The 25797-nt window shown below is 45.2% G+C and overlaps 1 protein-coding gene across 17 annotated transcripts in view; it reads right to left on the reverse strand.

The window, feature by feature from the left end:
* The window catches only part of CCR6 (C-C motif chemokine receptor 6), an 80963-nt gene that overhangs the window by 44519 nt on the left and 10647 nt on the right, over window positions 1-25797 (reverse strand). For 11 of the 17 annotated variants that reach the window (XM_082475619.1, XM_082475613.1, XM_082475617.1 and 8 more), the window contains 2 exons: window positions 12178-13123; window positions 10116-10275 (listed from right to left, as the gene is read on the reverse strand). The gene's annotated coding sequence lies outside the window, so the exon portion shown is untranslated. The remainder of the gene's footprint in view (window positions 1-10115; window positions 10276-12177; window positions 13124-25797) is intronic. The other 6 variants (XM_082475633.1, XM_082475630.1, XM_082475629.1 and 3 more) reach the window with 6 other exon arrangements.

Below are 25797 nucleotides of genomic sequence, written 5' to 3' on the forward strand. Positions count from 1 at the left end.
TCCTGTCACTCTGTCTGTACACATGTGGGTACATCCTCCCTTCAGGGAGACACTGGCGATCTGGTTTTATTGCTGGAGCGGGATGAAGGGAGAAGGCATGAGAAGGGTCCTCCAGGAAAAGTGGCAGCCAGCCCCTTGATGCTCCTCAGGGGAAAGCTGGGATTTGGGGGTTCCCTCCGGATTGTGTGGCACTGTGCCGGGGACGGGCGAGAGTGTGTCTTCGTCTTTCCTACAGAACGAGAAGCGGGTATTTTCTCATTCACCTGAAGAACAGGAGTCACTCAGCTAGTCCCTGTCCCTCTTTCAGAGGGAACTGCTCCCTGTGTGGCTGTGTATCTGGCATGTCTCTGAGAGCACGGGAGCTCAGGAGCCTCCGAAGTCACCACCTTTATTGGCTCCTGCCTTGTTGTCCTTCTTGACATGTTAGTGTGTTAGTGCATCAGGAAATACCTCCCACACTGAAGACTTTGACTTTACCTCCTGCACATCTTGATTTTGTCAAATATACTTTGATTTTAGAAAAACGTTTAAAATTCCTTCTGAATAAACTGGTAAAATGTAGGCTGAATGACATTACTCTTAGGCAGATTCTTAGCAGAGTAAATTACAACCAGAAATGGTAAATCATTTTTTCAGTATGGAAATAATTCATTGGTGAAATGCTATGGGGCTATATTGATCTTGTGGTCATCAGAATTATTTTAAATCAATGACTTGGATACAAGTAGGAAAAGAATGCTTATCAAATTTGCTGAATTATAAGATTTGAGATGGATAACTAATAGTATAGACAATGCTCAAGATTCTATATTATTTCATGTGGTTGGGATTCTGAGGTGAGAGCAATAAGACACAGAGATAAGAACATTATAAACGTGGGCTAGAAGGACACTGTCTTGAATGGCGCCCAGCAGAGACATGATGTGAGTCACAAATGTAATTTAAATTTTTCTAGTAGTCACATTTAAAAAGGTCAAAACAAACTGGGAAAAGCAATCTTCAAAAATTTTAACTCAGTGTATCCAAAATATAATCATTTCAATATGTAATCAGTATAAAAAATATCCATGGGATATTTTACCATTTTTGTACTAAGTCTTCAAAATCAGATGTGCGTGTGATATTTAGAGCACATCTCAATTCAGACTCACCACACTTCAAATGTTCCACTGCCACACGTGGCTGGTAGCCACCATACTGAACAGCACAGGTCAAGAAACTGACATATGGGGCTTCCCTGGTGGTGCAGTGGTTGAGAATCCGCCTGCCAATGCAGGGGACACGGGTTTGAGCCCTGGTCCGGGAATATCCCACATGCCGTGGAGCAACTAAGCCCGTGCGCCACAACTACTGAGCCTGCACTCTAGAGCCCACAAGCCACAGCTGCTGGGCCCGAGAGCCACAACAACTGAAGTCCAACATGCCTAGAGCCCATGCTCCGCAACAAGAGAAGCCACTGCAATGAGAAGCCAGCGCACCGCAACGAAGAGTAGCCCCCGCTCACCACAACTAGAGAAAGCCACGCGCAGCAACGAAGACCCAACACAGCCAAAAATTAATTAATTAATTAATTAATTTTTTAAAAAAGAAACTGATATATGTAAAAATTATCAGATAAAGGTAACTGATCACAAGTTTGATGTAAGCCACTATAATAGATAATCCAATCTTGGGTGGCACTAGTTATATGATGTATCAATTATCTATTGCCAAAATAACACTGCATGAAAAACAACCCTGAGACCTTAATGGGATGCAACACTAACCCTTTATTATTGCTCACGAGCCTACAGGTAAGGTAGGTGGTTATACTGATTGGGCCAGACAGCCGATGTGACTGGCCTGCTCGTGCACCTGTGCTCAGCCAAGAGGTCAGTCACCGCTGGCCAGTCTGTGCCCCATGTGTTCTCTCATCCTTCCCAGGGTAGCCCAAGCCTCTCCTGTGATGAGGGGGATTTCTAAGAGGAGGTAAGAAAATTGTAAACATGTGGACTAGACTCAGAGCTGGACTCCATCCCTTTGCCGCATCCCGCTGACCAAAGCAGGTCTCAGACCAAGGCAGGTTCACTGGCTGGGAAGCTGAGTCTGCCTTCTGATGGGAGATCTGTGAGACCACGTCACAGAGGATGGGGTGCGGGAGCCCGTTACTTGGGGCCACTGGTGCCATCAACCCAGCTCAGGTGGTGCACTGCAGGCGTCTATGCTGAGCAGACAAATGGATCATTCCTTCCAGGCCTGGGTACCACATCTTAGAAGTGATGGGAGCTGCACTCAGGAACGCAGCCTGGACGGCGGAGCACTTGGGGCTGTGCCCCTTTGCGAAGAATTACAGGAACTATGTGTGTTTGCTTCCAAAATGAGACGATCAGGGACGACCTGAGAGCTATCTTCAAATGGTCAAGAGCAGGCCTGCGGAAGGAAGAGTCTTGTTCTCAGTTCCCCTAATAATTTCTGAAGGTTAATTCTATGTCAGGAACTGTGCTAGATGCAAAGACGGAAGTAGAATAAGGGAAGTTTCGGTAGATACCGGCTCCCCCAAAGGAGAACTTTCTAACAGATGAAAAGAATCTTTACTGTCTGACACCTCACCAGCCTCAAGTGAGTTCTGAAGCTGGAGGCCGTGTAAAGGGAATCCCTCCCCTGTGTGGGCCCCGGAGCTGCCGTCCGAGGGGTCTTCAGCTCCCAGTTCTAGAAGCCGGCTGTACGGTCGTGGCTGTTTGATTTGTGGGGATGCGTCTGAGCGTGCTTTGTGCTCACAGACACACTCAGACTCACAAAGCGCTCCAACCAGAGACCGACGACCGGTGTCAAAAGCAGCCCCGAGTTACGAGGTGTCCAGGACACCGTTTTGTGATACAGAAGGGTGACAAAGTACAGATGCTCAAGTGACTTAGGTCACGTGAGACCACAGATAAACTGGAAGTGAGACAGGCTGTGGCTACTGACCCGTGCAGCTCACACGGTCCCCGGACCATCTGACCGCAGCCCCAGAGGCAACGCCCTTGCGTGCTGGGGTCTTGGGAGACCCGTCGTTCTCCTGTGGCTGGTGTAGGGGTCTGTGTCAAGAGAAAAAGCATCACACTGAATTGTTGCTGTTTCTTTACAGACACAAGATAATCGTGAACCTTGGAGGAATTCACGGTGGGAGCTGCTGTGGAGACACAGGTGACAACAGCGGCTATGCTGGAGGAGCTTTCCCTTCAAGGGGGACAGTCTCCGTTCTTCCTCAGCAGAAACAGTAGGAAGCCCTGGAACAGATCTCCTTGGTTCTCGGAAGCTGTTACGTAACTGTGGACGGCGCAGGCCGCGGTGGCCAGCTGCCGTGAGACCCTCTGCGGCCGGCTCCGCAAGGCTGCCTTGGACTCTGAGTGTGCAGAACTGTGCAGCTCTCGGGGGAAGGTGCACGAGGCCGCCTCAGGGCTGGGCGCCCCTAGCAGAAAAGAAATACCTTTCCTGCTTAGGTTCAGCAGTACTAAAATTTCCGATGATGGGGGTGGTCTCCGCTGAAGTCCACTGGCCAGAAGAGCATCCAGCGCTCCTGGGGAAAGAAGCCGTGAAGAAAGGAGGCGCTGCCTGGTGACCGGGACCCAACGCGCCTCCACAAGATGGGTCCGAGGCTCCTCTGTCCCCGCAGCGGGGGGCTGAGCGCACCGGGAATAAAGTCAAGCCTGCGCGAGCTCAGAAGGCACCCGCGCTCAGCGGTGCCATCAGCTGCCTGTGACAACCCCTCTGGCCTGTGCGACGCGCTAGACCTAGCACAGCAGGGGAGCACTCGTCCCCCGCCACGATGCCTGTTCTCCGAGTCGCGGAAGCTGCGACAACGGAAAACGCCCCCCGCCTGTTCCAGCGAGGGGACGCATCAGAGGTCCCACTCCTCCCTCAGCCGTGCCTCTGCGAGCGGGACAGGCCCTCAAGGACAAGCCCTCAGGATTCTGGGGGGATTGAGGTGGGAGCAGGGCCAGGAGACGGGAGCAGCGTAGATGCTGGGTTTCCTGCCGACGTGGCCGAACGGTGATCAGGCAGTAACTCTGTGAACAGACAGGACGGTGGTGGACTCGTAGATGTTTATCAGCTGGCTCCCCAGGAGAGAAGGAGCCCTGACGGGCAGGCCTGCCAATTCCTGTGGAGCAAATGCTGTCCCCACTCTGGCCGACGTCCAGCAACCAAGCTGATGTCACTGAACGCAGGACTGGGCAGAGACGCGCCAGCGCCTCCAGGCCCAGCACACCCTGGATGCCAGGGCGCCCACGGGAGACTTGGAGAGCAGCAGGCCCCCCAGAGGAGGACCCCTGCGTGACGCCACGACACGGAATCTGGGGGACAGCTAATGTACAGGGACAGAAAGGCCACCAGCGCCGCGTGGAGCAGGCAGGGGCAGAGACTGACAGGAGAGGAGCCCAGGGAACCTTCGAGGGTGGTGGGGATATTTCCTGTTTTCACTGTGGTTGTAGTTGCACTGGTATAAATTTGTGGAAACTCACTGAAACAATCCTGAAAATGAACGCTTTTTTGTTGTATGTAAATTATATCTCAACAAAGTTGACTTTTTAAAACACGTGACACCCCTCCCAAGCAGGTAAAGATGCACGTAGGCCGATTTCCAGGACTGGGCCCAGGGGTAGGAGTGAGATTCAGCGCCTGTCAGCTCAGCACAGCCTCATTCCCATAGCAGGAGCCTCTGCCAGAGCGACTTCGCAGACTTGCCCCCAGTCTCGCCCTATTGTTTTCCACTATTACTAGTTGTAAACTCTGTTGGAATGAAGAAAGAAAAGAGATTCGTCAGGCTCCTCTACTGGGCTCTCCTCACCTTCTCTCCCTGGACATCAGGCTTCCCTGGGCCGGGCCCTCTGCGACCTCACCTGGACCTCACTTCAACACTGTCTCTACCCTGAGACCCTGTATTAGTTTCCTGGGGATGTTTTCACAAAGTTCCACAAAGCTGATGGCTTAAAACAACAGGAATGTAACCTCTCACGGCTGCGGAGGCCAGAGGTCCAGGGTCAGGGCTGGTCCCTCCTGAGAGTCTGACAGAGACCACCCCGGGGCCCCTCCTGGCTGTGGGAGGGGCCTGCAGCCCGTGGGGCGCCTTGCTCTGCAGACACATCACTCCCGTCCCTGCCCGACCTTCACATCCCCTTCCTCTCCACGTCTCTGTGTCCCCTCCCTTAGCTTAGCTTAATTACATCTGCAGAGACTATTTCCAGATCAGGTCACATTCTGAGGTTCCAGGTGTACATGAATCTGGGGGAGACACTATTCAACTGACTACAACCCCCAAACTGTGTCTACAGGCCAGACCCCTCTCTGGAACTCCAGACATCAGGATCCCTACTCAGAACGTTCAGAAGAATCTCAAGTATCTCCTGTCTAAAACCAAACTCAGCTTTCCTTCCCTAAACTTGCTTGTCCACAAGCTCATTCCAGCCACAGGCAACCAAACCCCTTCAACCCCGGTGGCGCAGGCTACGGCCTTGGGGGCGCCCAAGTTCTCTCTTGCTCCCCACCAAGCACATCAGCCAATCCCCTTGGCTGTCTCCTCGGGATGTAACATAAATCCTGTACCCCAAATCCCTCAGCTTCTCACTCCTTCCCTGCCAACCACCTGGACCGGCGCTTTCACCTTCCAAGTGGTCCCCTGCCCACTCCTGCCCTCTGCACTCTGTTCTCCACGCAACGGACCTGTGGGACTTTCACAGTTATTCAAGTCATGTCTGTATTCTGTTCGAAATCCTCCAGGGTGCCCCCAGTACACGTCTGCACCCTAACTATGACCTACAGGGCACCCTAACACAGGACCCCCGCCCCACGCTCTCGCCCTCACTGCTTTATCTCCCACCCCCTCCATTGTTAACGCCCGGGACCCTGGCATCCGGGCTTTTCCTTGAGTTTGCTCAGCACATTCCTGATTCACGGCCTTCGTCCTTGGGATTTCTCTGCTTTCTCTGCCGAGAACGCCTCCCCCAGACAACCTCGGGGGGCCCCTCCCTTCCTTAGGTGTCTGCTCCAAGGCTCCTCCCTCCCTGACCACTGGCGGGCAGTCGCTCGGCTCCAGCCCCATTCCTGGCTTCTGCTTCACTGTCCCACCGGTCGTTCCCTTGTCTGCAGCCACTACTGTGCATGCCCCAGAGAGAAGGAGCCCGCTGTTTGGCTCCTGGAACAGGGCCTGGAACAGGCCCAGTCACCTGGAACAGGGCCTCACCACCTGCAGGGGCTCCAGAAAGATTTGCTGAGTGAATGAATGAGTGAAGTATGATCGGCATGGAAAAATTAAAGAGTGTGGGTTTTTCAAAAGCTTATCTCAAAAGTACTAAAAAAAAAAAAATCTTATCTCGTTTTTGCAGCAATCTTGAGACCTGATCAGGTATCCACCTCTCGCTGATGCGTAGATGGGGGAGCTCACCACAATCTGGGGCAAGCCGGTTTTGTGATTTGTCATCTCAAAAGGGGAAGAGGTTTTAACCTGAAGAGAAATAAAAGTAGGCGGCCTTCATGTGGGACACGTACTCAAAGCTCAGTGGGGCCAGGCAACTTCCCTTCCAGCTTCTCCTCGCTCTCGAGCCCTCACTTGCCACCTTACCAGAGGCCACAGAGATGCTACAACCATCTCGTCAGATGAAGCTCCTTAGTTTCATGGAATACACGAAGATTGGCCATTGGACCAACGCATCTCAGGGAAACAGATGGAATCCCACACTGGGCTACATTACTTTTGGATTTCCTTTTAAACTTAAAAGTCCCCCTTGGTTAAACAAAGATTACAAGCCTAGGACATGAAAGTAAATAACCAATAGGACACTGGAGGACGTGACTGGAGTGGGAGGGTTACTGGGGTAGACGTACCAAGACAGAGGTCCTGACTGGACCAGGATGAAATACAGCTCAACAGACCTTGGAATCAGATCGGCCTCTGAAGCTTGGCTCTGTTGCTTATTAACTGGGAGGTCTGTGTAAGTTACTTCATCTCTCCGGGCCTCTGCTTCCTCGTGTGTGACATAGGGGGATGTAGCCACCTCATAGGGAAGCGTTTGACAGGTAGTGGATGTTACACAGAGAAGAGCTAAGAGGTGGGAGAACAGACAGGTGATGCCAAAGTCATCGTAAGAGATGAATGACACAGACCTAATTTTATGTTGGTCCAACTTGTCAGAAGATTGTGAAAGACTTCCACTGAACAGCTAAGCTACAGCTCCAGACCTGAGGCTGATAATGCCCTTTGGGAACCATCTCTTTAGAAGGTTAGTAGGAAAATTACTCATTCAGGTGTGAGGTTTGCAGATACAACCATTGTGTCAGCCAGTGCTTTACACAGAGGAACCCCAAAGCGGAGGAAGTGGGTATGGAGGAACAAGAAAGAAGGGAAAAACAAAACAGCCACAAGAGGTGGGGTGGCCGTTCCTCTTCCTCCCACCTGGCGGAAATCAAGGCTAATTAAGGGGACGCCAGAGTTTCCATTAATTTGATTGTTTAGCAGAGCCTAAAAACTTCCCCTTCTGAAGAGGAAAAAAGAAAATCCTTCACCTGCTATTCAGTGGAAGGAAGGGGACAAATCCAGTTCCCGCTTCCATCTGAGGTCCTCCAGTGAAGGAATCGCCCACTCTGTCCTGCCCACGCAGCACGTTCCAAGGAGCCCAGCCTTGATGCAGCTCTTCCTGTACGAGAATTCCTCCCCGTCAACCCCATTTTTCCACTCATCGGCTGATCCCTATTCTTGGTGATTTGGCCCAACACCAATGGCTACTTCTGCTCTCATCTTCACCTCCAGACCAAAGCCATGGTGGATTCAGGAACTCATGGCAACCTTGTCTGCCCAACCCTGGCCCCAAGGAATATGCCGCACACATGACCCAGAGCCAACCTGGGTCCCTGAAGAGATACTGCTGATCTGTGACCTCTGTCTGGAGGAAAGAGGGCAGTGGGATCTCACCATGACCCAGAGCCTCGTATTCTGAACCACACGGAGGCCCACACCAAGAGGCTGCTGTGGTCGACCACACTTGGCCCGCAGTTTCCATGGTCCCCAAGTTCCTAGATTCATCAAGGATGCCCAGTTGTTCCCAGGGATCCTGATTTCTCCACGCTGACCACTGCAAGATACGACTCCTTGTTAGAAGGAGGGGGTTTTCTTGACGTTAGCCCAGGCTGCAGTCTCTCAGCAGCTAGAACGTCCGTTTACCCGAGTCTGGCCTACCCTGACTCGGCTCCATAACCAAGGACGCAGCACCTCTTCCCCTGAGGGTCGCCACCACGCGCTACAGGAGGACACACGTTAGGAGCGTCCACGTGAAACAGGAGGCCTTGCCTCGGGGAGATCTGCAGCACCGGGCCCAGAAGGTTCCATTTTTAAACCAACTCTTCCACATGATTCTGATGTTGGCTGAACTGAAGAACCACTGAACTAAATGATAACAAGTTTTTTTTTTTGTTTCCTTCAAAATTTAAGTCTCAGATTGACCCTTGTACCTTATACTTTTCCATGTACAACAATGTTCATTGATACTAGCGACTGATCTGAAATTACTACTTTAAGCCTACATATTTTGTTTTGAAAATTTCAAAATATCGTATCTTAGTAGTTTGCATTTACAACCTTATACTTGCAACTCCTCCCCCTCCCATCATCTGTGCAACTATTTTCATATATTCTACTTCTACATATGTTATAAACCCCATTTACTATTTTTGCTTTAGTCAACAATCTTTTAAAAAGCTGTAAGAAAAAATACTTTAAATATTTATTGTTATTGTTGCTGGTGCTCTCCATTTCTCTGTATAGATCCGAATTTCCATCTGGTGTAATTTTCTACAGCCTGAAGAACTTCCTGCAACATCTCTTGCAGCACACGTCTGTTCACATAGTTATCTCAGCTTGTTTGTCTGAGAAAGTTTAATTTTTGCCTTCAGTTTTGAAAAATATTTTGACTGGGTACAGAAGTCTGGGTTAATAGATTGTTTTTTCCTTTGGGTACTTTAAAGGTGCCACACTATTACCTTCTAGTTTGCTGATCATCTGACAAGAAATCTATTGTAATTGTTTTTCTTCTTCTTTTTGTAATGTTCCCCAACCCCATCCCCACCCCCGGATGCATTCCATATTTCCTCCATGTCTTTGGTTTTTAACAGTTTAGTTATGATATGTTTAGGCAGATTTTTGTGCTTTTTGGGTTTAGGAGTCATTTATTTTTGTATTTCTACTGTTGGGGTTCTCTGAACTTCATGGATCTGGAGTTTGTTATCTTGCACTATTTTTCGAAAATTCTTAGCCATTATCTCTTTAAATGTTTCTTCTGCTCTATTCTTTCCCTTTTATTTATTATACTGGGACTCCAACTGAATGTGTTAGATTATTTGATATTGTCCCAGAGCTCTTGTTGGCCCTGTTATAGTTTTTTTTTTCAGTCTTTTATTCTTTTTTGTGTATCACCTTTTACAATTTCTGTTGACCTATGTGCAAGTTCATTCACCTTTCCTCAGCTGAGACTAGTCTACTGATAAGCCTGCCAAAAGAATTCTTTGTTTTGTATCATTTCTTTTTAATTTGTAGCATTCCTATTTGTCTCTTATAGTTTCTGTCTCTCTGTTGAAATTTCCCATCTGTTCATGCATACTATATATATTTTTCTCTAGATAATTTAACATATTTATCATGGTTATCTTATTTTTATTTATTTATTTATTTTTTGGCTGCACTGTGCAGCTTGTGGGATCTTAGTTCCCCGACCAGGGATCAAACCTGGGCCCACGGCAGTGAAAGTGCCGAGTCCTAACTGCTGGGCTAACCAGGGAATTCCCTATCACGGTTATTTTAAAGTCCCTATCTTAGACTTCCAACATCTGGGTCATTGCTAGTTCTGGTTCCGTTGGTTGCTTTATCTGTTGGCAATGATTTGGTTTGGTTTGGTTTTGCTTTGCTTTTTAAAGTATCAACTTTGGATTGACTGCTGAAAATCATGCATAAAGAAACAGTAGAGACCAAAGTAAGTAGTTCTAATGCTCATAAAAAATCATTTTATGTGTGGTTCCGGGGTGAGGAGGTTGTCTGTCTAGTCAGGAGCTGGGCTGGGCTTGAGATTTTCTGGTCTTTAATCACTACTTTCAGTGCACACAGCCTGCCTTACCTTACAGTGGGTAACGTGCTCGTGGGTTTTCCTCAGTGTTCCTGCTCCATCTCCTCCTCGCGGCCATTCCTGGATCCCTGTGCCAGACCGAGGTTCTCTCTCCTGCTCCTGCCCCTCCTGCAGAAATAGATGGCTACTGTTTACGATTCGTGCTCAGCTCCTGGTGGTAGAAGGAGGGATTTTCTGTTGTCCTGAGTCTTAGGTAAGCCCTATGAATCTGGGCCTTGACATAAGGCAGGGGTCCCCAATCCCGGGGCCACCGACTGGTACCGGTCCGTGGCCTGTTAGGAACCAAGTTGCACAGCAGGAGGTGAGTGGCAGGTGAGCGAGGGAACTTCATCTGTATTTACAGCCGCTCCCCATTGCTTGCATTACTGCCTGAGCTCCACCTCCTGTCACATCAGTGGCATTAGATTCTCATAGGAGCACAAATCGTACTGCAAACTGTACGTGCGAGGGATCTAGGTTGCGTGCTCCTTATGAGAATCTAATGCCTGATGATCTGAGGTGGAGCTGAGGCGGTGATGCTGGTGCTGGGGAGCGGCTGCAAATACAGATCATCATTAGCAGAGAGGTTTGACTGCACAGAGGCCATAATAAATCAACCGCTTGCAGACTCATATCAAACCCTATCAGTGAGTGGCAAGTGAAAACAAGCTCAGGGCTCCCACTGATTCTGCATTATGGTGAGTTGTATAATTATTTCATTACATATTACAATGTCATAATAATAGAAATAAAGTGCATAATAAATGTGATGCACTTGAATCATCCCAAAACCACCCCCCACTCCCGGTCTGTGGAAAAATTGTCTTCCACGAAACTGGTCCCTGGTGCCAAAAAGGTTGGGGACCGCTGACATAAGGTTTTCAAAGCATTCCTGCCCCTCCTTCCCATGGAAGCTCCACTCTGCCTGTATTTGTGGTTGGTCTGGGGTGGGAGAAAGTTTCCTGTCCTGCCCCCAGCAGCAACAGATCATTGTCTGTCCTTGGATGAGAGATTTTTTTTTTTTTTTTTTTTTTAATTTATGGCTGTGTTGGGTCTTAGTTTCTGTGCGAGGGCTTTCTCTAGTTGTGGCAAGCGGGGGCCACTCTTCATCGCGGTGCGCGGGCCTCTCACTATCGCGGCCTCTCTTGTTGCGGAGCACAGGCTCCAGACGCGCAGGCTCAGTAATTGTGGCTCACGGGCTTAGTTGCTCCGCGGCATGTGGGATCTTCCCGGACCAGGGCTTGAACCCGTGTCCCCTGCACTGGCAGGCAGATTCTCAACCACTGCGCCACCAGGGAAGCCCAGGATGAGAGATTTAACAGGTCATCTCTCAGTGGCTCAAGGCTTTTGCTTCCTGGCAGAAAAGGGTAATGGGGAAACGACAGAGTTTTGTGTCTGTTTCCCAGGAGCCTGAAGTCCTCGTGGGAAACCGTGCCACTGAGTGGGCTCTCTCCAGGGTCCTGCCCCCAAGCACTCCTGTGATCACCTGGGGAGGCTGCAGAAAAGCGCCTGCAAGCAAGTATGAACGTCCCTGTGTCCCAGGCCTTGCTGTCTGAACCTGATCTTCCAGCCCATCTCTGGCCTTTAAGGGTCCTTTGCAATCAGCTGCTCTCTTTGCCGTGGTAAGGCAGCCAGCTCTCTCTCCACCCTGTGCCAAGCCTGGGGTGGTTCATGCATCTCATCTCTCCTCTATGGGGCTCTCCCTCTCTTTGGAATTCGGCCCACATAGCTGTCTTGCACCTGAAGTTCTCTGAAGGGCTTAAGAAATGCTGTGATTTGACAGATGACCTGGAGTCTCCTTGTCGTTAGGATGGGAAGAAGTCTCTCTCGAGGCTTCCTACGTCGTAAGAGGAGGTGGACGTCTAACATCTGGCATTTAATACTAAACAGTTGCATGATTCCAGGGGCTGCAACAAACAAATTCAGCCCCTTCACAGAAGAAGTTCACATTTTAACGTGTGTCCAATTTCCCGCATCCCAGGGTCTAGGTAAACTCCAGAAGGGCCCTGAGCAGGCTGAGGAGATGATGCACCAGGGTCAAAGCTTAGTGGGGCTGGGAGGCACCTGGAGTCACCTGGCGAGAGTGAGCAGAGGCTGCAACCCAGGACGGGCAGAAGGTGAAACCAGGGGCTGACCCTCCGGAGCGGGGCCAGAAACACGAGAAGCAGAGATGAAAGCTATGAATCAAAGAAAGGAGATGTGGTACATATACACAGTGGAATACTACTCAGTCATAAACAAGAGTGAAACCCTGCAGGCTGCAGGAACATGGATGGACTTGGAGGGTATTATGCTAAGTGAAATAAGTCAGACAGAGAAAGACAAATATTGTACGATATCACTTATACGTGGAATCTAAAAAATACAACAAACTTGTGAACATAACAAAAAAGAAGCAGACTCACCGATACAGAGAACTAATGGTCACCAGTGGGGAGAGGTAAGGGCGGAGGGGCAAAATAGGGGGAGGGGAGTAAGAGGTAAAAACTGTTATGTACAAAAGAAGCTACAAGGGTATATTGTACACCATGGGGAATAGAGTCAATATTTTATAACTATAAATGGAGTAAATAACCTTTAAAAACTGTGGATCGCTATACTGTACACCTGTTAACATATAATATCACAACTACACTTCAGTTAAAAAATTAGCTTAATGCATAAGATGAAAGAAACAACAGAAAACGAAGCCAGCCCCCAAGCAGATAGTTAAAAGACTGGCCACGTCCTAAGATGGAAGCCCCCTCTTACGCGTGCTGCTTCAAGAGGGCATGCTGTCCTTGGCTGGCTTACTCAGAGTGCTGCAAGGGCTGGTATGGAGTCAAGATAGAGCCAGGGGGGCCGGAGAGGACGGGGCCTACGGACGCGTCCAAGCAGCAGAGGCGAGAACATTCCCACACGGTTGCCCTCCGGTCATCTGTCACGGGCTGAGCTGTGCGTCATCTCTCTGTTCCGTGAGGAGCCCCGAGTGTGGTCACTGGAGATCAAAGTGTGGAAGACGACAGAAGACATTTCTCCTCCTACCAGAAGTTTAAAATTCGGGGCTTGTGAAGCAGCCAACTTTGATTAGCTGTGCAGCAGCCCGTTCTTAGATGAGAACCCAGAAAACCATCATTTCTGAGAGTCTAGGGCTTCTCAAACTTTAAGGAGCACATAAGTTCCCGGAAATCTTGTGAACGCACGGACACTGGGACCACAGCCCTGGGGTGGGCCCGAGAGCCTGCATTTCTAACAAGCTCGGGGTGACGCCGTGCTGATACAGTGCAGGGACCACTAGCTGGGCAGCAAGTTTCCAGAACACAGACCGGGCGCTGATCTAGGACCCACCGAGCGCTCCTAGAAGGTCTGCAGCCCTCCCAGCTCTCCCACCACTAAATATGCCCTGGGAGGGGCAAGAATGTGTAATTAGAAACTCTGCAAGTTGACTAAAAGGATGTCTCAACTTGAGGACCTGAAACTGAGGCTTCTGTGAAGGGCCTCGCTGTAGCAACCGGGACTTCCCCAGGTTTCCAGGACAGAGCTAACACACAGCAAAGGCACTGATGGAGTCCCATTAAAGCAACTATCAAGCACCCACTCTGAGCCAGACACTAAGCACTTTCAGGTACGTTGCTCCCCCCGTGTTCATCATTTACTTACTTTTCCACACTAATACGCTCTACAAATGAATGTATTACCATAAGCCTGGGACAAAATACAAGCCTATTGTTCGTCAATTTCAGTTTGTTTTGTCTGCACATTTCTAATCCTTCCCCTAACCCTTGGAACCTACCCTCCCAGCAGAAGGAAGTACCCTTGTCACTCCATTACTCACAATCCCTGAGTGTTTCTGCTGTGTGTTCTTCTATATTAAGTGACATCTCCATCAGTGGACACAGTTTATGCTAAAGCCAACTAGACATCTGCTGCTACCGGTGAGATCTTCTAAAGTTACCACTTACTTGAAGATGTGTACACTGGGCACACGTCTTAAGAAAGACCAGTTCCCAACGTAACACAGAACTCGTGGGCTCTTATTTAATAACAGAGCTGTCAGCATGAAAGTTGTCACCAAAACAAAAAGTTCCTGCTGACACTTTACATGGGAATATGGCCCACATGAACCCGCTGTCTTTTCCTTAGAGGTTCTGTTATCAGCCTCTCAGTGGCAAAAATTATTGAACACTTAATTTCTATTAGGAGCAATGATATTCAGCTTTTCACTTTAGATACAATCACGGTTCCAGGCTCCAAGTCTCTAGGTCCCAAATCCATCTTTACCTGATCGTTAGTTCCTCGAAAAAGCTATTCCTAAAAATCACTGTAAATTCAACTGTGAAATGGTGGGTCTTGTTTGGAATTTTCCTCTGGGAATCAAAGAGGACCACGCGTCCTGCCATCCCCCAGTGCAGCGCTGCCAGAAATGCAGTCCTTTCATGGGCGAGGTGGAATGGGTGTGCTCCAACGCCCTGCTGCTGTATTCATGTCCGTACACGTGCACAGGGCAGATTCCAGCTCCCCACCGAGCTGGTTTCCTTGGCGAAGACATCGAGACTGGAGGAGATCCCTCGCACTTTCAGGCAAGCCCCTGAAGTGCTGTTGTCCAAGTAGCCACATTCTCTCTCCTCTCGTGGTGCTCCAAACGGGGGAGCCCTGTCAGCTTGCCTCCCTGAGGGAGGGCGGTGTGGGGCAGGCCTGGGAGGGACACGGATCTGGGCGAGACATGAGGCTGCCACAGTAGCAGAATCTAGCCTACCCTGAGTGACCTGGTTGGTTTATCATAAATGACAAGTTTGGAAAACTCACAAGGTAAACACAGATCTCCCTAAAGAGAAATGATCTAAAATTTTCTTAACTTCTTAGAACACTTCTTCAAGAGGCGTACTTCAACAGCTCTAAAGCAGGGTTATTTTAGTCCTTTCTTGCCCTTTGAAGAGAGTGGGCTCCACTTCCTAGAGGGTATTAGAAAAGCTGCACTCAATTCTGGGTGCCACGCCTGGGTCCCTCCCTCTGCACCCAGCAGTGTGCTAATAAGCACTCTGCACGGGTCATCTGCTGTTTCCTCCACACACCTACGAGGAGGAAACACTACAACTGAGAGCAGAGAGGAAACGTGCCCACAGTCACACGGCCAGGAAGCAATGAAACCAGGATCGGACCCCAGGACTCCCTGATGTTCTTAGTAAATGGAGTACTTACAACATACTGACTTATCTCTATACCCACACCCTATGTACAGAAGACATACCATCTGGAGATGCTGACTTTATACTGGTGGCCCCATAGATCTTTGTTAAAATCCACACATGTTGCTTAGGAATAATAAGTCTTAGAAAACAGAGGTGAGGAGGAAGACGATGAATTAATATTGAGAACCCACTGTGTGCTGGATGCGGCTTTCTTGCTTAGTATTCACAACCTTTATGCCAATGAGGTGCTATCTCCATTTTACAGATGCACAAACTGAGGCTTGGAGGGAGATTAAATAACTTGGCCCTAATACATGTACTGCATATCAGAATTAGATTTCAATCCAAAATCTGTCCTTTATGTGGCCCATGCTCTCCCCGCACGTGATGGTGCAAGGTGTTTCAGAAGTGGGTTACAAGAAAGCCAAGTTTTTCGGGAGGTTGCTAGAAAGATCCGGTGCCTGGCCAGCTGCATCATGAGGAATAAGGCCATGGGACACACCAGGGAGGAGAAACGCTGTAAAGGGAGCTGAAGAAAGCTCGTCTGCTTCGTCTTTCCATCCCACGGCCAGGCCCAGGCCAGAGCAGAGCTGCTTTGTCTCCCTCTCCGATCTGACAGAAATCAGAGTACTTTTAAGGGGAGTACTCAAATCCGGTACTCTTAAGGAGAAATCAGAAATTTAACTGCTTTTTTGATAAACTGATGAAGTTTTATTTTAGACAGAAGAAGGCAATTTAACTGATGGCCAGTTTTCCCACCAATTCTATTCTCCCCTTCTTTCTGGACACAAGGCACTCAGCTGGGGAACAAACTTTCAAAAACTGGAGAATCAAACTTGATTTCTATCATGGTTACTTTTAACTACAAGTCAAGAAATCATTTAGTTTAGACAAAAACTAACCAAATTTGATGTTAAGAAATCTATTAACTGGGATTTATACATGTCTAAATTATTCCACTCTGAAACAGTTTAGCAGATAAAAGCACTATAGGTAAATTGCCAGGTTTAAAAAAACAAAAAAAGAGGGAAGATGAAAAAAAGGGTCATGGCGTTTCATTTTCCCTTCAGGAACCAACTTAGAATCTTTTTTTTTTTTAATGTATTTATTTATTTTATTTTTGGCCGCGTGGGTCTTCATTGCTGTGCGCAGCTTTCTCTAGTTGCGGAGAGCTGCGGTGGCTTCTCTTGTTGCAGAGCACGGGCTCTAGGCGCGCAGGCTTCTTCAGTAGTTGTGGCTCACAGGCTCTAGAGCGCAGGCTCAGGAGTTGTGGCGCACGGGCTTAGTTGCTCCACGGCATGTGGGATCTTCCCGGACCAGGGCTTGAACCCGTGTCCCCTGCACTGGCAGGTGGATTCTTAACCACTGCGCCACCAGGGAAGTCCCTATAGCATGGTTTCTAATGAGAAATCTCCATTCATTTGAATCTTTGTTCCTCTATAAGTAATGCATTGTTTGACTACTCTAAAGACTTTGTCGAGTTTTCAGTAGTTTGATCACGATGTGTCTAGAATATGGATTTGGTGGAGGCGGGTGGTTATCCTGTTTGGAGGTTGCTGAGGTTCTTGAATCTGTTAGTTTATGTGTTTTGCCAGACTTGAAAGTTTTTAGCTGTTATTTCTTCAAATATTTTTTCTGTACACTCTTTCTCATCTCTTTCTGGTATTCCAGTGATATAAATGTTAGCATTTTTGGTAATATCCCAATGTTCCCTCTGTTCTTTGTTTTTTTCAGGGTCTTTTCTCTGTTGTTCAAATCAGATAATTTTCTAGACCTGTTTTCAAGTTCACTGACTCCCTCCTCTGTTATCCTTGTTCTGCTACTGAACCCATCCAGTGAGTATTTTGTTTCCTTTTTTGAAATTTTCAGGGGTTTTTTTCTTTTTTTTTTAACATCTTTATTGGAGTATAATTGCTTTACAATGGTGTGTTAGTTTCTGCTTTATAACAAAGTGAATCAGCTATACATATACATATGTCCCCATATCTCTTCCCTGTTGCATCTCCCTCCCTCCCACCCTCCCTATCCCACCCCTCTAGGTGGTCACAAAGCACCGAGCTGATCTCCCTGTGCTATGCGGCTGCTTCCCACTAGCTATCTATTTTACGTTTGGTAGTGTATATATGTCCATGCCACTCTCTCACTTTGTCCCAGCTTACCCTTCCCCCTCCCCGTATCCTCAAGTCCATTCTCTAGTAGGTCTGTGTCTTTATTCCCGTCTTGCCCCTAGGTTCTTCTGACCACTTTTTTTTTTTTTTTTGATTCCACATATATGCGTTAGTATATGGTATTTGTTTTTCTCTTTCTGACTTACTTCACTTTGTATGACAGTCTCTAGGTCCATCCACCTCACTACAAATAACTCAGTTTCATTCCATTTTATGGCTGAGTAATATTCCATTGTATATATGTGCCACATATTCTTTATCCATTCATCTGTTGATGGACACTTAGGTTGCTTCCGTGTCCTGGCTATTGTAAATAGAGCCGCAATGAACATTTTGGTACATGACTCTTTTCGAATTATGGTTTTCTCAGGGTATATGCCCAGTAGTGGGATTGCTGGGTCGTATGGTAGTTCTATTTTTAGTTTCCTACAAACAATAAATGCTGGAGAGGGTGTGGAGAAAAGGGAACCCTCTTGCACTGTTGGTGGGAATGTAAATTGATACAGCCACTATGGAGAACAGTATGGAGGTTCCTTAAAAAACTAGAAATTTTCAGTTCTAATTTCCATTTAGTTCTTCTTGATGCTTCTCTTTCTTTGCTAATAATTTCTATCTTTCCATTCAAGAAGCATTATTGGGGTGGGATAGGGAGGGTGGGAGGGAGGGAGACACAAGAGGGAGGAGATATGGGGATATATGTATATGTATAGCTGATTCACTTTGTTATAAAGCAAAAACTAACACACCATTGTAAAGCAATTATACTCCAATAAAGATGTTAAAAAAAAATAATTCCAATTAGGTTAAAAGCTGAAGCAGTATAAAATATTTTTCTGTTAATCACAGCTTCATTGTTTTGGTAGGACTACATTTCACTTTAACTGATGAAAATCCAAATTGAAAGATGTTCTAAGTGCAAAATACACACCAGATTTCAAAGACAGTATTTAAAATATGTAAAATAGGCTTCCCTGGTGGCGCAGTGGTTGAGAATCTGCCTGCCAATGCAGTGGACACAGGTTCGAGCCCTGGCCTGGGAAGATCCCACATGCCACGGCGCAACGAGGCCCGTGAGCCACAACTGCTGAGCCTGCGCGTCTGGAGCCTGTGCTCCGCAACAAGAGAGGCCGTGATAGTGAGAGGCCCGCACACCGCGATGAAGAGTGGCCCCCGCTTGCCGCAACTAGAGAAAGCCCTCACACAGAAACGAAGACCCAACACACCCAAAAATAAATAAATTATTAATTAATTAATTAAAAAATATATATATGTAAAATAGCTTATTAATATTTTTATACTTTTTGCATGATGAAGTATATTGGGTTACATAAATATGTTTTTGCATGTTGGATCTGTTGTGTTTGAGAAAATCTGTTATTAAAATTAGTTTTACCTGAAAAAAAAAAAAAGAAGCATTATTATAGTAGCTACTTTGACGTCTTAGTCTGAACATGAAGATTATTAATGAATGGATTTGCATTTTAAACATTTTCTATGTTAAAGTTTCCAGATCTTTTATTTAAAGGTAAAATTGAATGAACGAGAGCATGCCACCTATGAGCCATCTTACTAAGCAGGGCTTTACCTCACACAAGCACGGCTGAATAAAGGCTGACGGACAAGCACACCTACAGTACGGTTGCTATTATATAACAGAACGCGCACGTAGCACATAAATTATTTCTAAAACCACAGAGGCCAAACCACAGTGGAAAATTCAGCTACTCTGGAGAGAAATAGCAAGATTATCTTCTGCAAAGTTTCCTATTCAGGTATGCATTCTAAGGTGGCCTATATTTCTAATGCTTCTTAAAGCCCACACAATGAGTTAGTCTCTATGAAAAAAATGTGTATTTTTGGAGAGTTTGCCTCTTTGGCCCTGTATTCAATCTCACAGACAGGCTTTAAATATTGGGAGATATTTAAAATATTTCACAGCACTATAGATTTCACTCCTTTTTCAACATGCAAAGATAGACCTCAGAGAATTCTGAGGATTTTTTTATCAACTCGTTTTTTGAGAATTACTTAAGGAGTAGACATCACCTATAAAAACAGCCTGATATATATACCTCCCTCCCTGCGTTTTGGATTCTAGTAACCTCAGAACTGGACTAGGGAAAATCTGCTGGATTTTATATCTTGAAGCAAGTAATTTAGTAGATTATTTTGTCCACACCACAGCAGTTGAGAATATTTCTTCCCAGGAAGTTTCTGTGGCTAATTGATCCCGAAAAGTCAATCACTGATAGAAGTGATAAGACAGCTGTGTATGGTGGGTCATTACTGTATCAGCTGATGGCCCAGTCTCCTAAGAGGAAGACAAAGACAGCTTCACATTCTTACCCTGCAGGAATCATCGATTCCCCCCCACGTGGTCACTCTCCCTCCTGGGGTCCAGCCCTTGCGCTTTCCTGCCCCCTCCTCCCGCCTCCCTCCTCCTGACCCGTTTCTCTTTTTCACTTTCTCCCTTGTCTGTCTCCTGTGCTCTCCCTCTCCATCCTTACTTGACCATAATGAATCAACCAGATATTTATTTCTTTGTTCTTATAAAGTTGGCCATTTTATAGACCTACAGTGTTATAAACTTACAGAGTGTTTAAACACTCTATTGCCAAGTTCTTAGAGTCTTCTATTTTCTCAGTAAAAAATTTTCAAGGTTCTCTGCTGTTTCTTAGGAGACCCATTGCCAAATATCTGTATAAGCCCATGGTAATTATTCTTTTCTTTTTCAAAGAAATGGAAATAGCTGCAGATAACCTGCACCTCCTTCTCTAATGCTAAGACTTCAGAATGCATACTGGGTAAATGACCTAGTTTGACTCGCTCCTACTACTAGGCATATCACAAGAGATGATGTTATTTAATACCTAAACATGACACAGAACAACATGACGCAGTTTTAGGTGGATGGGTCTTTTTGGGGGGAGGGTTGCTTTTAATACATTAATTTTAGTAATTACTCTCAGTAACTTTGAGCACGACTCACTAGACAACAGTAGGCACGCAACGTTTTCTTAGAATATGCTGGCTGATCGCTGAGAAGTCCCAGCTGCTTTCTTCACAAAACGTTGCTTTCTTCTGCCAGGCGGTTACACCTTCTGGGCAGCGTGCTGGCGCAGCAACAGAGGCACCCAGCCCAGCAGCTTCCCCCAGGGCAGCTGTTGAAGGAAAATTCTTCTTTTTAAATATTAGAACTTGATTATATGTCATGCGCGGATAAGTGGCTTTCCATTCCCCCCTCCTCAGCCCCTGAGGCACCCTGAGAGGCCGGGGCTCCTACAGCCCAGTGTAAAAACACGGAACCAAGGGTCTAGCACCCTCAGCTGACTCGTGAGAGGCAAAGTCCACAGAAGGGGCCGAGCTGAGAGGTCCAGAACCCAGTTAGTTTGACTACAGCCCAGGATTCCTTCTTTCAAACAGACCACTTCCAATTTCCAATGAGCATTCGTTCCTCATTACGCTTGTTTGCTAATTCCACCTAAAATACATATCCTACTGGGCAGAAATTGACCAGTTCTTCTTTTTCCTGAGGCTCATTTGAACACCTATGTTAACACCTAAATATTTTGACTTAGCACTTAAAGCTCAGAATATTTTGGTCACCAACTTTCTAGAAAATGTCCAGATTTCATTAAACAATCATTTGGTAATGGATAGGTCAATGAAGCCATTTAAGTGTTCATTTACTATGATTTACCTTGATTACATACAAACTCCTTCTCCACTGATACAGAGTACAACCAAAGAAAATTACTAAAGCTTCAATTTTTGAAAGACATCTCAAAAAGTTCACTGGTAAGTCAGCGGGTTAACATTCATTTTTTTTGTAGAAACATGCGTACAGAAGTGTAGAAAGCAAGGGGCCAACCTCCAAAAGTCGGCTCATCTCCTAATTTACTATTTCAACTCTGCTTCCTGCTCTGAGGCTTTGCAGCACATACACCAGATCTCCCTTTGGATTCATCATTCTGCACATGTTCACAGTTTCACGAAAGATCATAGACAGCTATGAAAGGTTGCTGCCTAAACTTTATTTAAATTCAAGTGGAGCAATCCAAATTGTGAGAAATCACAGTAAATGGCACAGTATACGACAACTTCAACAAAGTTTGAGGTAAAAGTGGGAGTACTCTGAGTCATTTTGAGATACGACCCCTAGAACAGGCGGCCTGGTGATAGGTAAGGAGTGAATCAGGACACACTGCTGACTAACAGATGCAGGGCAGGGGGGTTTCATTCGTTGCAGAGTTGTCAAGTGGAAGTTCACAGATCCCCCTCTAGAAACAGCTCAGGGTATCCTATCCACTAAGAGAGGCACAGTTCCCTTTCCATGTGTCTTCCTGCCTCCCCACCTCACTTTATGGACATGGGTTCTCTAAAAGACATAAAATTATATAAAGTAAAAATTATAACAGGCAATTCTTGGATTTGTAACACATATAGAGGTAATAACAAAAACAGCACAAAGACAAGGGAAGAGGGAATAGAGCTAGACGGGAAACATGTTTCTATATCTCAGTGGAAATAATTTAGGATAAACCTAAAAAGATTCTCATAAGCTGAGAAGTATATTGTAAGCCCCAGAGCAACCACTAAGAAAATAACTTTAAAAAGATACTGATGATACACAGGAAGGTTGTTAAGAGAGCAGACCATAGGAGTAATTCCTCATCACAAGAAGAATTTTTTTCTTTTTATTATAGCTATGAGTTGATGGATGTTAACTAAACCTACTGTGGTAATCACTTTACAATACACGTAAATCAAACCATCATGCTGGACTTAGCACCTTACACTTACATAGTGATATATGTGGAAAATACACACACACACATACAGTGAACAAATAAGGAATCACAGTTACACTAGAAAAGATACACTTAATGCAAAAGAAAGCAGCAAAGAACAGAAAAACAAAAAATACATGACACATATAGAAAACAAAAAATTTAAATTGCAGCCATAAATCAAACTATATCAATAATAACACTAAATGTGAATGGATTAAACAATCCAATCACAAGGCAGAGGTTATCAGACTGCACTGAAAGAAAACAAAAAAGATCCAACTATATGCTGTGTACATGAGGCAAACTTTAGATTCAGAGATACAAACAGGCTGAAAGGAAAAGGTACATCATGCAAACAGCTACCATAAGAGCAAGAATGGTTATACTAATATCAGGCAAAATGATTTTAAAATGACAAAAAAAATTGCTAGAGATCAAGAGGGACATTTTATAATGATAAAAGGGTCATCCATCAGGAAGATATAACAATCACCTAATAAGAGAATTCCAAAATACAGGCATTTTGGACAGAATGAGAGAACTGAAGGGAGGAACAGATTGTTAAACAGTAACAGTTGAAGATTTCAATACCCCATTTTCAATAATGGATAGAAAAACTAAGAATAAGATCAAGGAAACAGAAAACTTGAACAGCACTATTAACTAACTAGACTTAAAAGACGGCTATAGAACATGCTACCTAACAGCAGCAGAATACACCTTCTTAAGTGCACATGAAATATGCTCCAAATGCAAACCCAAACCACAATGTGATACGACTTCACATCCACCAGAATTGCTATATTTAAAAAGAGAGATAATAATGAGTGTTGGTAGAAAAAGCTTTTGACAAAATTCAACACCCATTTATGATAAAAACTCTCCAGAAAGTGGGCATAGAGGGAACCTACCTCAACATAATAAAGGCCATATATGACAAACCCACAGCCAACATCGTTCTCAATGGTGAAAAACTGAAACCATTTCCTCTAAGATCAGGAACAAGACAAGGATGTCCACTCTCACCACTATTATTCAACATAGTTTTGGAAGTCCCAGCCACGGCAATCAGAGAAGAAAAAGAAATAAAAGGAATACAGATTGGAAAAGAAGAAGTAAAACTGTCACTGTTTGCAGATGACATGATACTATACATAGAGAATCCTAAAGATGCCACCAGAAAACTACTAGACCTAATCAATGAATTTGGTAAAGTTGCAGGATACAAAATTAATGCACAGAAATCTCTTGCATTCCTATACACTAATGATGAACAATCTGAAAGAGAAATTAAGGAAACACTCCCATTTACCACTGCAACAAAAAGAATAAGCCTACCTAAGGAGACAAAAGACCTGTATGCAGAAAACTATAAGACACTGATGAAAGAAATTAAAGATAATACAAACAGATGGAGAGATAGACCATGTTCTTGGATTGGAAGAATCAATATTGTGAAAATGACTATACCACCAAAGCAATCGACAGATTCAATGCAATCCCTATCAAATTACCAATGGCATTTTTTACAGAACCAGAAGAAAAAATCTTAAAATTTGTATGGAGACACAAAAGACCCCGAACAGCCAAAGCAGTCTTGAAGGAAAAAAACAGAGCTGGAGGAATCAGACTCCCTGACTTCAGACTATACTACAAAGCTACAGTAATCAAGACAATATGGTACTGGCACAAAAACAGAAATATAGATCAATGGAACAGGATAGAAAGCCCAGAGATAAACCCACGCACCTGTGGTCAACTAATCTATGACAAAGGAGGCAAGGATACACAATGGAGAAAAGACAGTCTCTTCAATAAGTGGTGCTGGGAAAACTGGACAGCTACATGTAAAAGAATGACATTAGGACACTCCCTAACACCATACACAAAAATAAACTCAAAATGGATTAAAGACCTAAATGTAAGACTGAACATTATAAAACTCTTAGAGGAAAACATAGGCAGAACACTCTTTGACATAAATCACAGCAGATCTTTTTTGATCCACCTGCTAGAGTAATGGGAATAAAAACAAAAATAAACAAATGGGACCTAATGAAACTTAAAAGCTTTTGCAAAGCAAAGGAAACTACAAACAAGACAAAAAGACAACCCTCAGAATGGGAGAAAATATCTGCAAACGAATCAATGGACAAAGGATTAATCTCCAAAATATATAAACAGCTCATGCAGCTCAATATTAAAAAAACAAACAACCCAATCAAAAAATGTGCAGAAGACCTAAATGGATATTTCTCCAAAGAAGACATACAGATGGCCAAGAAGCACATGAAAAGCTGCTCAACATCACTAATTATTAGAGAAATGCAAATCAAAACTACAGTGAGATATCACCTCACACCAGTTAGAATGGGCATCATCAGAAAATCTACAAACAACAAATGCTGGAGAGGGTGTGGAGAAAAGGGAACCCTCTTGCACTGTTGGTGGGAATGTAAATTGATACAGCCACTATGGAGAACAATATGGAGGTTCCTTAAAAAACTAAAAATAGAACTACCATATGACCCAGCAATCCCACTCCTGGGCATATACCCTGAGAAAACCATAATTCAAAAGGACACATACACCCCAATGTTCACTGCAGCACTATTTACAATAGCCAGGACATGGAAGCAACCTAAATGCCCACTGACAGACAAATGGTTATTTGTGGCACATATACACAATGGAATATTACTCAGCCATAAAAAGGAACGAAATTGGGTCATTGTAGAGACGTGGATGGATCTAGAGACTGTCATACAGAGTGAAGTTAAGTCAGAAAGAGAAAAACAAATATCGTATATTAATGCATGTATGTGGAACCTAGAAAAATGGTACAGATGAACTGGTCTGCAGGGCAGAAATAGAGACACAGATGTAGAGAACAAACATATGGACACCAAGAGGGGAAAGTGGCAGGGAGGTGGTGGTGATGGGATGAATTGGGAGATTGGGATTGACATGTATACACTCATATGTATAAAATGGATAACTAATGAGAACCTGCTGTATAAAAAATAAATAAAATTCAAAACTTCAAAAATAAAATAAAATCATATCCACCTTCATCACACACACAAAAAACATGAGTGTTGGTGAGGATGTGGAGAAACTGGAAGCTTCATAGACTGCTGGCAGGGATGTAAAATGGTGCAGCTACTTTGGAATGCAGTTTAGCAGTTCCTCAAAATACTAAACATGGGGTTATCATATAACTCAGAAATTCCACTTCTATGTATGTACTCAAGAGAAAACGTTCTCCCAGAAACTTGTATGTGAATATTGTGCGAATATTCTTAGCAGTATTATTCATAACAGCAAAAAGTGGAGACAACTCAAATGTCCATTAGCTTACGAACTGACATATCAAATATGGTATATCCATACAGTAGATTATTATTCGGCAATAAAAAGAAATAAAGTAGTGATAGATGCCGCGACATGGATGAACCTTGAAAACATTATGCTAAGTGAAAGCAGCCAGTCACGAAAGAAAACATATTCTAACATATTGTATAATTCCATTTATAAAAGAGGCCCAGAATAGGCAACTCTCGAG

Source organism: Balaenoptera physalus, assembly GCF_965194825.1.
Source record: "Balaenoptera physalus genome assembly, chromosome: 9".
NCBI classification, from domain to species: Eukaryota; Metazoa; Chordata; class Mammalia; order Artiodactyla; family Balaenopteridae; genus Balaenoptera; species Balaenoptera physalus.